The 18,209-nt window shown below is 36.2% G+C and overlaps 1 long non-coding RNA gene across 1 annotated transcript in view; it reads right to left on the bottom strand.

Moving 5' to 3' along the window:
* LOC308670749 overlaps positions 1-18,209 on the bottom strand; it is a 64,700-nt gene that overhangs the window by 11,915 nt on the left and 34,576 nt on the right. Inside the window, exon 2 of the long non-coding RNA XR_014027073.1 lies at positions 3,554-3,599. This is a non-coding gene — a long non-coding RNA (uncharacterized lncRNA). The remainder of the gene's footprint in view (positions 1-3,553; positions 3,600-18,209) is intronic.

Genomic DNA, 18,209 nt, shown 5'->3' with positions numbered 1-18,209 from the left:
AATAAATTTGTCAACTTCAGATGAAAATTTCCAACTGCTCATAATAAATATACTGTACATGACGGGGTTGTTGTATATGTGTGTGCAAAGGTCATGAGATATTTCCTATTAAAATTCCATGAATAATTTTACACAAGGCTATTTAATTGTTTTTATGGACTGTTCAGTATATGTGCTAACTTTACATCATTTTTAATCACATAGAGCCTCAATGCAAATATTCTTAATAACCTTTTTAACAAGCAGATTATTATTAATAGAATATTCGTCAAATTTATTATGTGAAAAAGTATTTTTTTCAATGTTTCTGCCCTCTTCTACCCACCGACTATTAATCAGATTTCCGTTCATTGTTTAAATACAGATATCATTCTTAGCAAAGTATTCTCATAGTAGCCAGATTTTTTTCTTTTGTCTGTCAGATTAGGAAACTCATCAGATGGCTTCGCTGAGAAAATGGAATGCAGCTGAGAAATTGCTTTCTATTTTTATTATTCATGTATGTTAAATTTTTTACCCTCCTGGAGGATGAACATTTAATACAATGGGAGGCCTGAGTAGTTCCAACAACCCCATCAAATTGATGGCAATGTGAACTCTTGCAGATCATCTTTTCTAGTAAGATTAATAGGAGAAGGGCTGGTTACTAACAGTTTGAAATAATTTAACTCCCACTTTTTAGCACTGTATATTCTGTAATTTCTGTAATGAGCGGTTTATTTTTTTTTACTAATTCTTGTAAAAGCTTATTTGTTTACCTTTTAGCTGTAAAAATGAAGTATTTAACTTTATTATCTGGCAGCTTATGGGATACAATACTACTGTATGGAAGGAAGAAATGATTTTCTTTTAACCAAGTTTTATGAATCTTACTTCCCATAAAATTAACTGAAAGACTGATAATTTACAGCATAATATTTTAGTAGTATTCTAACAATTTAGTATTTTAGTTCAGCATTTCAATTTTTAATTAAATGTATTTTAGTAGTAGTTTGAGACGTACATTTCATTCTTACTTTTTTCATAACTTTATAACATTTATAGTCAAATCATGTTTAGCCTCTTTCATTTGCACATTTGTTCATTTATTGATCTCTGGTAATCTCTGTTTCTATAACTTTTGAAATGAAATCATAGCAAATGCCAGTCAGTAATCAGAATAAAGTATTTCACTTGATAAGATAGTTTCAAGAAGACATTAGCATCTCCTTGGCAGAGCCATGAGTTACTATCAAAGGTAGATCAAGATGGCAAGCATTTGTTTACAATTGTTCAGTCACCAGAAGTCAAATACATCTAGTTAAAAAATATCCATTTTCTGAGCTTACAAATATTTAACATATCAATGCTCCAATTTCTGTATCAGAGACAGACCAGAAGTGTTTAACACCTACATGAAACTGAAACTGTTAAGTGGAGTCATCCATCTGTTTAGGGTTCAGTACACTGATTATAGCCTGCTCTACATCTCATCTTTAATAGGGATGGAGAGGTGAAACTATCAAGATACTACATGTCTGGAAATTGTTTGGGTCTAGATCATGGTTGTCCAACCTTTTAGCTTGCCTTTATTAGGCTGAGTCAAGAAAATAGTTAGTGTATATAAATAACTAATCTCTTTTATTTTCTATATTTTTTATTTTTTTTATTTTAATTTTTATTTTTTTTAATCCCATTTATATCCCGCCCTTCTCCGAAGACTCAGGGCGGCTTACAATTTAAAGCACAAATCAATGTGCTTAGCAATAGCCTTCATTCTATGTATATGCCTGCTTATTAGGGCTTTCGGGGGCACCCAAGCAGCATTATTACAAAGTCAGCTTATTATCTTGCAGGGGCAGGATTGCATGCAACCAGCAGGCTGTAGGTTGGACATGCCTGGTCTAGATAGACTATGCCAGAATATGCCTTTTTCACTCATGTATACATCACCTATTTTGAATATGTAATGTATGGGTCTATTATTTGAGATGTCATCACTGAACCCTCCATTTTGGAAAACTATCCATCAATTTCCGATTTCTCTTTTTGGAGGTTAGGGAAAAGGCAGTCAGTTGGCAGTTGCACAGAATTTTACATGAAACTGAGTATCTAGACCCATTTCAGTCAGGGTTAGTATGGAGATACCACTGTTCATCTTGTTGATGAGTTTAGGTGGAACTGAGATGGGGGTGATGCAACTGTCCTTGTGTTTCTTGATATCTCAATGGCTTTCAATATTGTCCACCAGTGTATCTTTCTAGACTGGCTATGGAAGTTGAGAATGAGAGACACTATGGAAGTTGAGATGAGAGACATCTTCTTCCTCAACAGTCTATCATAAGCATTGTTAATGGAAGAGGAGAAATAGCACCCATAGTCCCTCAGTTGTGAAATGTCTCAGGGTTTGACACTCTCCCCCCTCCTATTTACAGGGTGAAATCATCTGTACAATCATTCTGTTGATAATATAAATTGATTGATTTATTGATAACTTTATTGTTTTTATAACTAATTCAATGAGGCAAACACACACAACAGTCCTTCCTCCTTCTATTTTTCCCACAACAATCCCGTGAGTTGAGTTGGGCTGAGAGTTACCATCTCAGCACTGAGGTTTGCAGATGAAGCTGATGAAGTACTGACTTAGTGTACAGATGGGGAGAAATAGACTTTGGTTCAGTTCTGATAAGCCTGAGTAGCTACAGCTATTTGCACCCCTTAGTTTAGAGAGGTTTCCATTGTTGGTTTTGATGAGTTGTACTTTCCCAGTTGAGTCTGGTGTGCAATCTGGGGATTTCTCCTTTTCAGCTCCTACTCAAAGAGTAGGCAGCAACTGTAATCAAGCAGATCTTTGGACAGATTCATCTTGTGCAACATTAGGCTCCTTTGTTACCTGGAAAGCCCTTCAAATGGTCATTTATATACCCTGGTCACCTCACAGCTGCTTAAATTACATTAAATTGGATAAATTAGTGTAAGAAGCAGAATACAGATACATTAAATAATATATAGCTTTATTTAAAACTATGTACTATTCATTACTTTATATGAATCCTAAAGTGAAATATTCTTTAAAAAATAATCTCCTAAATCCTCCTCTAGGTTAATGAAATGTAAAGTATTGTGTAAGACAAAATACAAAACAATTGATTTAACTCTAGCTGTAATATTTCTATATCTCTATCTGTGCAGATACTCAGATAAGCATCCTAAATTTAGGGATGGATACCAACTTTTCTTGATCTCCTTCCCCTTTCGTACATTGCAACAGTAGTGTCTACTATTAGATCTGCTAGTGAACGTCTTCAAGCTACAATAAAATGGTACATTTTCATGATTTACTCATGTGAGTTTTTTCCTAGTTTGGGAATGTAACTGACTGACTATATATATAACTGACTGACTATATCAAAGTATCCATATTCCCTTTTCATATATGCATCTACCATTTATTTTGAACATATGATGAAAGAATGTATTGCTTGGAAGATCATCTAGACAATTTGGATTCCCTATAATAGTTTAGATTACACAGCATTCATCTTAGATAATCACAGAACAGAATACTGACCCTTAGGTGAATTCTTCAGCCAGTTGATATCTCACTTTTCTATAGTCTAAAAAAAAGGACAGAATTCTTTATTAACCCTTGAACTTGAAATTATTTTATAGTTTAATCAAACCAACAGCCCAATGTTATACTCTTACTACACATGGTTAGTTTGACTTTCTAAATGAGTACTTTAAAAGGTATTTAGTCACTGACAAATTGTAGAAAGTTTGGTTTCAATCTTGGAACCATCATTAAATTAGATTTACCCACAGGTAAATTCATCCTAAATCAATTACAAATCATGAAAGTTACAAAACATAAAAGTTATTTAAAAGAGAGGTGGGGCAGGAAGAAGAGAAACAACCATCCCCCATGACCTGACACAGAAATGCACTGGCAATGCTGGTCTAACTTCTATCATCATATAACTACGTAGTTGAATTTTATACCAATTAAAATTTCCAGGCATTCTTTAAAGACAGACCTGTGTAAAACACAATACTTTAGTTTAATATAGATTTAACTGGATTATGAGTAATTAAGGAAAGATATCAACTCTCTAAGTATGACCATAGCTTATCAAATAAGCTCACCATTCACAGTGCTTAATTTACTGTACCATCTCCTTCATGTTTTGGATAAAGTCCAAAAGTATCCCAAGCAAGTACCCCCCCCCTACAACAATGGTTCAAAACCATCCAGATCTATTCATTCAGATCCCCTAAAGTATCAGTTGTATCCACTGATCTAATTTTTTTTTTCATTTTACTTTCCATTTCCATTACAAAAATCACCAGCAATTTAAGATTTCCATAAGTCTCCTTGGTCTTAAGATGAAATGAGAAGTAAGAATTTAGTGTCATTCACATATTTGTACAATATAGTCAAATGTTTAGATTATTGCACCCAGGAATTTCATGATGGTATTAAATATCACGGATATAATTATCTTGTCCCACATCATCATTTTCTGATACACAAGCTCTAAGAACACACAAAATGACCATAATACAGTATTCCTCATATTCAGCATGTGATATGATTCAGAAAAATATCAAGGTTACAAGATATTTTTTTTAAATTCCATTTATATCCCACCCTTCTCCGAAGACTCAGGGCGGCTTACAAGCTTAGCAGTAGCCTTCATTCTATGTACATGCCTGCTTATTAGGGCTTTTACACACACACCCCAAGCGGCATTATTACAAAGTCAGCTTAATTGCCCCCAACAATCTGGGTCCTCATTTTAATTATCCTGAAATCCTTAAAAAATCTCACACATTTTGAACAAGTGAACAAAGAGAATGTTCTATAAGCATTTGCAAAATATTATGATTTAAACCAGTTTAAGTGTCTAGTTGTCTACTGTTGTACAGTTAGTTGTCTTAAGGGTCTACTGGAACCTATTATATTTCAAGAATTCCCTATAACACACTGAATATCTAAATATACCATGCAACAAACAATGCAGAAATAAAAGTGTAATGTTGTCTGAGAAACAGTCTTCTATTATACCTTAGAAAGATATAGTTCAAAACTCCCATTTAATTAAAAGAAATGTTGAATTAGCTCCAATGCCACATTAGGTACTGAAATGCTGCAAACCCTTACTATACAGGTATTCTCAATTATAAAAATATTGTATAAAATCTTTTGCATTTCCTTAATGTATCACAGAGCTGGCCTTGCCCCCTTTTTTCCTATTCAGTAACTTAATTATCACTCAAACTGAGATATTCATAATACTGACTCAATTTGAAATTCACATCCAATAAAAAACAGAGGCATGGCTTTCTATAATAAATACAATCCATGCCAATACTTCTGACTCATAAAACCATCATAGCTTCGCTGAGTGAGTTGTCAGCTTTCAAAAACATTCCAGCCCACTGAATTCTTGAAAGACATACCCATCTTAAATACTTTCATTTATGGCTTATCAAAAGGAGTGTCCAGAGTGTGCTGCTAGAATGTTGTGCGACAAGAAAATCTGCTCTGGAGCATAGTACAAATATATACATATAAACAAACATTTGAGAATTTTACTAATGGCTATGTTTAATGGAAAATTAACATTCTGATATAGGTATACAAGACACAAGATAATAGCCTCTTTTGAGATTTCACAATGGCTCAGCCATTTTAATTCTTTCTATTTTAGAAACTAATTTTTATTCTTTTTAAACTAATGCTCTTAAAACATTTTTAACATTATCCAAAGCCATGTAATAATACCCTTGTCTGAAAAGTCCATGGTACATCTAGTGGACAAGCGCAGCCAATTACTGGCTTCTATAGAAGGAATGTTTAAAAACAGATGAAAATATCAAAGAAATATGAAAAGATTTGAGGATATAGCCAAAGTTCAAGAAAGACAAAATGAATAGGATTACTCTACTAAATGACTTCCCCAAGTGCTTGTCAGGCCAAGTAACATCCTTTCTTTGAGTATTATTTATCATATTTTGGTTTATATTTTGGTGGAGCAGTGGGCTAATGCCTCCTTAAGTAACACCAGCTGCCTGCAATTAGTGTAGGTTCGCATCCCACCAGGCTCAAGGTTGACTCAGCCTTCGATCCTTCCGAGGTAGGTAAAATGAGGACCCAGATTGTTGGGGGCAATTAAGCTGACTTTGTAATAATGCCGCTTGGGGGTGTGTGAAAGCCCTAATAAGCAGGCATATACATAGAATGAAGGCTACTGCTAAGCTTGTAAGCCGCCCTGAGTCTTCGGAGAAGGGCGGGATATAAATGGAATTAAAATAATAATAAATAAATAAATAAATAAATATTTCATTGTTTAGCTTTATTTTATTTTATTTTTAAATACAATGGAAAGCTGGAATGCTGTATCAGTTCTAGCATCCCTTTTGTTTATAAGAATGACTCTAAGCTTTATAGAGGCTCCTAGATATTATTACAGAATTAAATGATGAGTACCTGAACACCTCAATATCCTGCTTGGAAATACATAGGCAGGCAGGTGATTAGGTGAATACTCGGAAGGGCTAGGAGTAGCAGAGAGAATCTGATTACTTTTCCTCCTGGTAAGTATATTAGTAGTGGTGAACATCCACAGCATGTTCCCCAAACTCTAAATGTACCCATCATCTGAAAAGCTTGCCTCAGTCTTACTTCATTATGTAATAGAAAAATTGAAGAACTAAGCATTCGAATTACTTGGTTTGTAAACAGTTTGGATGAGAGGGTACCTTCGCAAAATGGATCTCTCATTGCTTTCCTCAATGGGGGAGGATTCATGTTTTTGATAGACTTAATACATGTTCTATTTACAGAAGACTACCACATAAAAGAGTTCTTTAAGACAACAATCTAAAGTGGTTTTCTTTCAGTGGACAGTGTTAATAATCCAGGAGAAACAAACCCTCTGCAGAAAGTTACAACTTTATTGCTGACCATCACAGAATTCCCACAGTACTCTCATCCTCAAAAATCTAGCAACCACCAGAAAGTAGCAAAGAGAAACAAATGTCTGCTATTTAGCAGCTGTCAGATTTTTGAAGCCTAGATATGGTATTGTAGCCCTGCCAAAGGGGAAATTTCTCACAAAAAAGATGGAACACAATAATGTGAGATCAGTTGCTTTGTAAGACTTACAGAATATTTTAAAAAGCTTTATTAGGGGATCAACTATAACGTAGTTTATCATAGACTATCAAATTCACAACCAACCCAAAATAAAATTGTTCCAGGAAAAGTAGCAGAGCCAAAAAGACCATTAAAAATAACAGTTAAGTTCAAAGAATTTCTGAAGTGGGAAAAATGAAAATAAAAAATCACCAATCCAAATTCAATAATAACATTTAAGGAATGTTAAAGTACATTCCTGAAAATAGAAATGGTTATTAAAAAAACAATTAATGAACAGCCTATCAGAAGAAGCAAGAAACCAGTCACAAAGGCCCTGAAGAAGACCCTGCTGTAATGCACATAAACATGCAGGAACATGAACTAAAATAGCATGTTTCAAAGGTGACATATCATTGGACATATACTGTGGTATCCTGAATGGGCCATTAGATGGGAATCTTCTTCCTAAGTCAGCACATGGAGAAGCCTAACTGAAGAGGGGGAAAAATGTGGGGAAGAGCAGGGAAAATGAAACAGTGAAGGCATGTGTTGCCATGGAAGAAACCCAGCATCTCAGCAAATGTTTCCAAATAAAAAGACTAAAACATAAATGTCACTTTAGGCATTTATAGTCTTCTAGTACCCTGAAGGCCTAATTACTAGCTCTAATGAGAAACATCCATTTAAATATGAAGAAGTTCAATTCCTCAATTGTTAAGAATTTTTAATGAAAAGAGAATAACATAAAAATAAAGGAGACTACAATTGTTGGCTTTCTCACAGTACCATTTATTCAGGATTACAGTGAAGCCTACAAAATATTTCCTTGCTCTATCTGTATGCATGCCAATTGATATTTTTTTATTTTTAACCATCAATTTAAGCATAGCACTAAGGCTTGTTCGTGTTGGTTAAGCCTTCAGTTATAAGTTAAAATTAGTATCTAGAATAACAGTGAACTTTTATTGGGTAAGTACTAAGATATACAGTCTTTACTGCATTTACATTTACATAGAGGGAAGTAAACAGTGGGGTGCACCAAGATTCTGTTTTAGGCCCAGTATTCTTCAATATCTTCATAAACAATATAAATGAGGGAATAGAAGGAGAACTCATCACATTTGCAGATGATACCAAGCTGGCAGGAGAAGCCAACACCCCAGAATATAGGCTCAAGATCCAGATGGATCTTGACAGACTTGAACACTGTGTCCTATGTAATAAAATGAAAATCAATGTAGAGAAAAGTAAGTGGATAGGATAGGATAGGATAGGATAGGATAGGATAGGATAGGATAGGATAGGATAGGATAGGATAGGATAGGATAGGATAGGATAGGATAGGATAGGATAGAGCTGGAAGGGACCTTGGAGGTCTTATAGTCCAGCCCCCTGCTCAAGAAGGAGAATCTATACCATCTCAGATAAGTGACTGTCCAGTCTCTTCTTAAAAATCTCCAGTGATGGAATGCTCATGATTTCTGAAGGCAAGCTGTTTCACTGGTTAACTGTCCTCACTGTTAGGAACTTTCTCCTTAATTCCAGGTTGCTTCTTACTTTGATCAGTTTCCAACCATTGTTTCTCGTGTTGCCCTCTGGCGCTTTGGAGAATAATTTGACCCCCTCTTCTTTGTGGCAGATTCTCAAATACTGGAATACTACTATCATGTCACTCCTATTTCTTCTTCTTTTACATTTGGGCAAGAAAAACCAAATGTACAGGTACAGATTAGGTGAAATCTGGCTTAATAGCAGTGACTATAGGAGGCATCTTGGAGTCCTAGTGGACAGTCAGCTTAAATATGAGCCAGTAATGTGCGGCAGCCACAAAAAAATCCAATGAAATACTAGGCTGCATTAACAGAGGAATAGAATCAAGATCACGAGAAGTGTTACTACCACTTGATCACCACAATATAAAAAATATGTTAAGACTCTGGAAAGGTGCAGAGAACAACAAAGATGATTAAAGGCCTGAAGACTAAAACATATGAAGAACAGTTGCTGGAATTTGGTGTGGCTACTCAAGAGAAAAGAAGGACTAAGGGTGACATGATAACAGTGTTCCAATATTTGAGGGGCTGCCACAAAGAAGAGGAAGTCAACATGTTTTCCACAGCACCACAAGGCAAGGGCAAGAAACAATGGATGGAAACTAATCAAGGAGAGAAGCAACCTAGAATTAAGGAGAAACTTCCTAACATTGAGAACAATTAACCCATGGAATGGCTTGTCTTCAGACATTAGGGGTGCTGCATCACTGGAGGCTTAAGAAGAGATTGGATAGCCACTTGTCTGCAACAATATAGATCTCCTGCCTGAGTAGGGGGTTGGACTAGAATATTTCCAAGGTCCCTTCCAACACTGTTATTCTGTATTCTGTACACTTAGAAACAGTTTCTAGTGTACAGAGTTTTGCTCTACCAGAATGTGAAACAAATCATTAAAAATAATTACATAGATTAAATTGACAGTTCAGGCATTTAGGAGATCTCTAGATTGGTGCATAATCATCACCATTCCAGAAGATGATAAAGAGACAAGGAGGAAGAGGAAAAAATAAACATGTACTTTTCCCAAATTATTCTTTCAAATTTACTTACCGTATATACTGATGTTTATTTTACAAAGACAATGTGAGGTAATGATGCAAACCTTATATAGAAATGGCTGCTTAGTCATGCTAGCAGGCTAGCTCTCTGCAAAGCCCTTTTAATGAATCACTACTACAGCTTTTTTCATTTCCAGATATAATATTATAAGAAGGAACAATCAGCAATAATTGAAGAATCACATGGCAACCTCTTTCTTGTTCAGTTTTCTTTCTAATTATGATATGCCCTTCTGGCAAAAAATTTTAGCTGCACATTAATTTATGGAGTATAGGAAATTATGAAGAAGAAAAATTAACTATGTTCTAAATCTGTGTTTAAAAAGCCATGGACATTATTTTTATTTCAACAGCCACACTATATATTGTGGTTGTAATGAACTAAAATGTAAATGAGCTAAAAACAGGAATCTCACACATAAACACACAAATGAAGGATTCCAAAATTCAAAGGAGATAATTAATAGGACCAGTTCTTCAGATGTTATGACTCTTCCTTGTGTTTAATTATATAGATTCCTTCAAAGGATAACCAGATTAGTGAAGTGAAAGAAGTGTGTTAAGAATGTTTCCAGTATGCATCTTAGCAGACTTCTCAATTTGGAGCCAAGATTAAGGCTGTTATAGGAAAATCCATGATAAGGAAGACCACAATATCTATCTCTACCAATGGAAGATAAACTTTGAAGCTGAACCTGGGAAATTTAAGTCTGATGGCTGGTTCAGGCTCTTCCAAACATATAAGAGAGAATGAATATATGACTAGCTTGACCGCAAGAAGCACTAATGATTTAACTTAACATATATACTGTCAATTATCCGCAAAACATTTTTTCCCCAGTAGGCTTATTTCCAAAATATTTTGCATTTCCTTGGCCTCAACTCTTGAGTTACTCTATTTGATATGGCCTCTCAAAATTCTAATTAGGTCTACAGCAAGTGGCAACAGCTAGTCAACTCTGGCCAATCTCAAAAAAAAACTAAACAAGGTCATACTAGTTTTATGTCTTTAATAAGAAATCACCAGGAAATGAAAAGGTTCAACAAGGAGAGACACAAAGAAGTTATCTGGAAACTAAAGCTCAGAATGAGCTAAAGCAGGCAAAAGATACCAAGAACAGCTTACATACTTCCTTTGTCTGGTGCTCAAACAAAGGTCTATCAATTATTTAATTAAGATAATACAATACCAACAAACAAAACCAGTGAAATCCTTGATCTCTTATTTTGCCTTCATCTTCTATAATATATTGATACATATTATCCAAAACACCATTGTTTAAGAACAACAGGATAAGGCACAGGACTAAAGTTTGAAAGAAACATATATCTTTACTTTGAGTAAGTTTAAATCACCAGGCCAAAAGTAGATTTATGTTGTTTTCCTGCCTTTTTTATTGAAAGTGGTTCTCTTCTTGTGCTTAGCTAAACAGTTTCTTGGAAGATTCTGGAAGTGAGCATCAGCCCACAGAATGACACAGGGATTGAATACAGATAATCCTCATTTAGAGACCACAATTGGGACCAGTTGCTCTGTTATTCAGCAAAGTGGATGCTAACTGAGAAATCACATGATTATGACTGTGTTTTTCTTTTTCCTACTCCCCCTGCCCCCAACTTTTGGAATGCTCACTCTAACTGGGCACTGGGATAATTAGCAGGAAGGGAATTAATGTTTCTATTCACAGTCATTTGAGAGAAAGGCATTACAATGGGGAACACACAATTTGGAGGCACTGGCATCCCTGACCACACTACATTAAAAGCCCTATGTATTCCACCATTGTGTGCCTGCTTACTCTTAGGTAATTCCTTCATCTCTAATCTCTCCCTCTCCTTGCAGAGTGAAGAGATTGGAGAGGAGAGGATTACAAGAGAGTAAGCAGGTACACAATGAAGAATACATTGGACTGTTTCCATAGTGTGCTCACACCTCCTAGCTCCAAGTGTAATCAGGATTGCTGGCACCACTGCATTCCTTTCTATGTATATCCTCATTGTGTGATGGTTTACTCTATTGTAATCCCTTCCTCTACCACAGGGGTGTTAAACTGCCAACCCACGGGCCAGATGCGTCATGCCAAAACCACACCCACCCCATTGCCGGCAGTGGAAAAAAAGTCATGACACGTCGCAACATGTCATGTGAAGCTGCGAATTTGATAGCCCTGCTCTACCATCTCTCTGGTCTGCATTGGGGGAAGAATAACAACAGGTCAGGAACAGGAGAATGTGTACTAATGCTGATCATATGACTGAGGATGCTGTGAAGGTTGTAAATGTGGACACAGGTTATAAAGTTATTTCTTCAGCACTGTTGTAACATTGAACGATCACTGAACAAGGCAGTCAGTATAATGTAATCTGTATAATGTAAGGTGAATTAAAAGAAGACAAATAGTAAAGAGAAAACACATCTTTTCTGCTCTGTATGTTAACTACAGGTAACAGAATAAATGAAAACAAAAAGGTATTGCCAAGTATAGCAGAAATATGTCATAAAAAGGAGTAAAAACCCAAATTAGAACTATCCATCTTCAATATTTTTAAGATTAGTCCACCATGATAAAGACCCTACTCTAAGTGAAATGATGTGGATGTCACTGAAGCCTTGTCTAGGCATTTGATATCTAAGCTGCAGAAATCCACTACTAAATAGCAACAACAAATTAAGGTTCCTTTGCTGGCATAGAACCATAAAGTTGGAAGGGACCTAAGAGGTCATCAAGTCTAACACCCCTCATATTGCAGGATTCATTGCACCACTGCAGATAGTAAACTATCCAGCCTCTTTTTGAAAATCTCCATAAAGGAGGAGAAACTATTCTGTGTGATAATTTATTCTACTGGCTGACAGCTCTTACTGCCAAAATGTTCTTCCTAATGTCTTCCTAATGTCTAATCTGTATCTACATTCTTGAGATTTCATGTTCTTAATTCTACTCTTACAGTCTGGAACAAGCCAGAGCAAGTTCAAACCCTGTACAATGGGACAGCCCTTCCGGTATTTGAAGATAGCTCTCATGTTCTCTCTCAACTTCTCTTCAGCAACCTAAACATACCTAGGTTTTTAAGTCTTCCTCACAGGATTTGTTTCCAGACCTTTAATAACCTTGGTAGTCTTTTTCTGGCTATCAACCACCATGATTTAATAATCATCTGGATTTCTGCAGCCAGATAAGGCAGCCTTATCTATTTGCTTTCTTGCCAGAACCAACCCCTGCTCAAGCAAGTGCTCAAGTATGAACACTTGTCAATACCACTTCTCCCCTTAGCAGTATCAACCTTCAGGAATTAAAGGAAAGTTAATATGAAGAGATCCTTTCAAATAGATCCAGAAACAAAGATGCAATTCTTACATTGACAGAGTGATCTTATGAAGTACCCAATCCTGGAGATTTTCACTTAAATTGATTTTCTTTATAGTAGTCCTTATGACTCTACAACCTATATAAAGATCAATCTACACTGCAGGCATATCAAACTCGCAATGCCATGTGATGGTGCATGATGTATCACAACTTTTTCCCCATTGCCAGCAATGGGGTGGGCACGGTTTCAGTATGATGCATCCGGCCTGTTCTACAGTATTTACTAGAACAATACTTTCATCTTCATTTTCACAGTATTTTGGTGTCAGGATGGGATATTTTGCCTAAGTAGCAACTCCTTTCTGCAAATATAGATTATTTTACTTACACTAAACAGGGCTATTAATGGGTTGTTGAAATCTGGACAACTGCTAGAGGACAGCCAAGAATTAGTGTTTTTTTCTGAATTTCTCTGCTGCCATCTATTGGCCAATTGGAATTTTGCAACCATGGTTCAGTAGAGATTGATTAAAAGAATACTCTTGACTTGTTCAAACCAAAACAACTCACAGTATTTCCAAGATTTGATAACAGCACTGAGGGAGGTGAAATGATAATTTTATTTCATCTCCCTCAATATTTGGCTTTCTAAGAAGCTGCCAGGAGCACTCTAAAGTTAAATCCAGAAGTATTTTGGCTCAACTTTAAACCTGACAATATTATAAGCAACCTGATCTTTTAATAAGGAAAGATCAAATGCATATTTTACAACCACAGAGGGAGGAGCCAGAATATAAAATGTGCTACTTTCGGGGCAAATTGTATTTAATGATAACTTTCAGACAACTGGTTCAGGGAGAACAGCAAGTATAATTATGGCTTTCTATGCGCTGAGATAATCATATTGACACAGTTTCTTGTTCAAGCCTTTAGTGTTATTTCCAGATTTTGGATGATAAAAAGCATTTGTTATGTTTACAGTACTCTGGGCATCATGCCCATATTATAGATGCTACCTATAAGGAAATACATACCAATTAAAACCATCTCTGCATAGGCTGACAAAAGAAATGTGGGTGTGAGATTTGCCTCAGCTTTAGTATCTGAGCAGGAAAAGCAATTAGCAACTCAGATCTAAAGAATTAAACAAAGCTCCTCATTTCAGTTCTTATCCAGCAGAAGAGAAGAGCAGCAGCCCTGATTATGTTACTCTCCTGTCTGATGGCTAGGGCAAGGATCTTCAAACTTGGCCCTTTTATGACTTGTGAACTTCAACTCCCAGAATTCCTCAGCCAGCATGCCTGGCTGAGGAATCCTGGGAGTTGAAGTCCAGAAATCATAAAAGGGCCAAGTTTGAAGACCCCTGGGCTAGGACATTCCCTGCACTCTGGGCTATTGTGCAAAAGGCAGCCTCCACTCCTGGCTGCTCTCTGGAGTAAGAGGAAATCTGAGGTTATATCCTACCAGTCAGTTCAGAAGAGGTAATCCAACCATCTCCACTTACTGGGTAGTAAGACACCACAAATTCAATAAAGCTGTAATTACAATGCAAATCAGTGTGACATGCTAATTTTACAGTAGATGGCAATCCTAAACAGAAATAAATAAATCTTAATGTAGGAATATTTCATGACTTTGATGAGGTATGGTCTGGTGTGGTGATCTGGGAAGAGTTAGAATTTGTTGGTCTGAGAAAGTAGACAGGATCCTCAGAGCTATAAACTTGACCATCTGTTTATTAGAACTAAGTCCCTCCTGGTTGGTTAAGGCTGCCCAGGAAGTAATTATAAATATGTCCAAGGAGAGGTGAGCAAGAGGGTAGTTGCATACAAGTTTGCTCTCTCCTCAAGAAGTCATCACTGAATTTAATAGCACAGAACAATTTCTGATGTGTTTCCAAATTTTCCTTTTTGGAGAAGGCTTTTGAGAAGGTGGTTGGGCTCCAGCTTCAGAGTGGATTATGTGGATCTTTTCCAAATGGGTTTCAGGCCTTGACAAAGTACAATGATAGTATTCATCATGCTCATCTAAAGCAGGATTGGGATGGGTGTGGGACATCCAACTTGGGCCATCCCTGATCTCTTATGGCCTTTGGTACCATTGATTACCTTGTTGTTGACAGACTCAGGAGCTTGGGAGTTCAGGCAAGTGTTGGGGTAGTTCTCCTCCCACTTCTAGAATCTTTTCCAATAACCTCCAATAAGGAGATCTAGCTAAGGCTAAAAATGAGATTTGGTGGTTTCTTTGTAGCCATATTTGTCAAAGATTCAAAAACACTCCTTGCCTTGTTCCTCTCCACCCACATTCTTTGGGTATTGCTTTTGCACTATGTAAGGGCTAGGTTAGGAACTGTAACAGACTTCTGGAGATTAGTAAATCTAAACAATTATCTGCAAAAATCTGGTTTTCCTCCCACTAAAATCACTGACATCAATGAAAAGAAGTCCAGGTTCAGGAAGTTGCTAGCTTGCATTAGATAAACTAGGTACCAAAGGAAAGGCTGTACAAAACGTAAGTTGCATGTATCTTGAATAGAGCAAGTGAACTAACAATGCAATGCAACATGGACAAATGAAGTTTCAGAACATATCTCCTAATTTTTCAGGCCCAACACTTGGTCCAACACTGATTAGATAGCACTTTATGTCTAATGAGAGTCCTGTGATTTAGACTATATGATATATAATGATACGCATATAATAATATATACATATTATGTATCTTTCAGAAAAAGGAAGGCCAGACCCCAAAGGAAGCTCCCACTGTTAATAAACAGGTTTTCCTTTGAGAGGATGCACTGGTTGGTAGAACCTCATATGGGTAGGGCTACTATTAATGAATATCCTTTCAACACATTATTTTTTTCTCTACATTCTTGGGTAGCCAACCACACCTACACCCACATCTCTCCTGACTAGTTGAGGAGTATGAATCCAAACACTCCTTGCCAAATACCTTTCACACTTCAAAGGAAGGAAGGTGGAGAACAGATTGCAAAGAAAGCATTTCTTTGCATCATTCAGACCAAGTTTCAAACTGGGTCTTCAATTCCAAGGGATTGTGTGGTTAAGCACATGCAGAAAAAAAGGGTACAAATATGCTTTATGAGATAGACATTATAAGTCTCTGAAGTAATAGAAAAGATATCACATGCTGCCCTGAAATACAGTGAGTTTCATTTACTCCAGTCTTAATTCACTGAAGAATTCAAAGAAAAGATATAACTGGTTTAAACAGAATACAAAACAAAAGTCTTGCAAACCTCTACTAGTATTAATAACAGAGTTGATAGAGCTTAGTTAAGGGAACGAATCATTTGTAATAATGATTACAACAGTACACAAATAGTACCCAAATTTACTATAACTATTGTAGTCTGATCTAAATTTTTGCTGTAGTCCCCTTGTTAAAACTGAATCATACTCACCTTTGACTATACCAAAAATATTGCAGTGCAAAGATTTTTTTTACATTTTTGTTGCCTTGTACATGGACTTTAGTCTTTGCTTGCTCGCTCTGTGTGTGTGTGTGTGTGTGTGTGTGTGTGTGTGTGCATGTGTGTGTGTGTGTGTGTGTGTAGAATAAAATTTATCCAAAAATTCATGTTGTCCTGGAATATGTAATCTCCCAACATTGTTTTTTTAAGCTTTTTTAAATGAGAACTACAATCTTACAATTTAGGATATCAATAAATTCTTAGCTTTCAGCCACAGTAATTATCCTTCTTTGCAATTCAACTTTGAAACTGGATATTTTGGTCTTCTAAGACAACTGCAGGAATATTATCTGGAATCATAACTTTCATAGGCTTCACTTAAGTTATCTGAATTATTAACTCTGCTTGAGAAGCAATTAAGAAGCAAACAATTCAGAGCCAGTTTATGTGGTGGTAAAGTGCTGGCCCAGAAACCAGGAAATGATGAGTTTTAACCCAATCCCTCTCCCTGCCCTCCTTAGCCATTAAAGCCAGCTGGTGAACTTGGGCCAGTCACTCTCAGTCCAACCTATCTTACAGGGTTGTTGTATTGAGAAAATAAGAGCATTAAGTATGTTTGCTATCTTGAAATAGAGTATGTAGGTAGGTAGGTAGGTAGGTAGGTAGGTAGGTGAGGGAAGAGAGAGAGGTAAGGTGGGATAATAATAAAATACAAGAATGGGGAGCCAACAAAAATCCCACCAAACTGCTAGCTCTGGACAATTCTTAGCAAATAACATACATATCAACACATATTAATTGTCACATTTTCTTTGCTAAATTTGAGGACATAAATCTCACCTGAAGGGAAATAAATGAAAAGAGGGGGGGTTTACTGAAAACTTAAACAAATTCCATTTTCCTTGAAAACTGCTTTAGTCTGAAAATGTGACAAATCAATAGGTTAGGTATGGTTTAAAGGTTACAGAAAGAAAATAAATGCATTGAAACCTTTCACTAAATTAATTTTAAGCAAAACGATGAGATATAGAACAATATGCCAGATCAAAAGTACGTTTTGATTTTTGTGAAACTGCCCTTGTTATATCTGGCATTAAATTAATCCATTTCATCTATTATTTAATATTAGGAAATTAGGCATTTTCAGAAACTGAAAATGTGAAAAGCAAAGCAGTGGTAAATTTCTGCAGAAAAAGTGTCTTCAAGAGTAGATGCAGTTCCTACCTCTTTTTAGATTGAGATGCCAATGAAGGAAGAAACGATCACTTAAACATGAGCCAGCAATGTGTGGCAGCAGCCAAAAAAGCTAACAGAATCCTTGGTTGCATAAACAGAGGCATAGAATCAAAATCACATGAAGTATTAGTACCACTTTATAAATCCTTATTAAGACCACAGCTGGAATACTGCATACATTTTTGATCACCACATTACAAAAAAGATGTTGAGACTTTGGGGAAAAGTGCAAAAAAGAGCAGCTAAGATAATAAAAGGCCTGAAAACTAAAATGTGAGAAACAGTTGCAGGAATTGGGTACAGCCAGTCTAGAGAAAAGAAGGACTAGGGGTGACATAATAGCAGTGTTCCAATATTTGAGTGGCTCCTACAAAGATGAGGGGGTTAAACTAATTTCCAAAGCACCAGAAGGCAGGACAAGAAACAATGAATGGAAACTAATCAAGGACATAAGCAACCTAGAACTAAGGAGATTTTTTTTTGACAGAA

Source organism: Vipera berus (genome assembly GCF_964194415.1).
Source record: "Vipera berus genome assembly, chromosome: 1".
NCBI lineage: Eukaryota > Metazoa > Chordata > Lepidosauria > Squamata > Viperidae > Vipera > Vipera berus.
The sequence above is the reverse complement of the archived record's forward strand: the minus strand, read 5'-3'. Positions and strand labels throughout refer to the sequence as shown.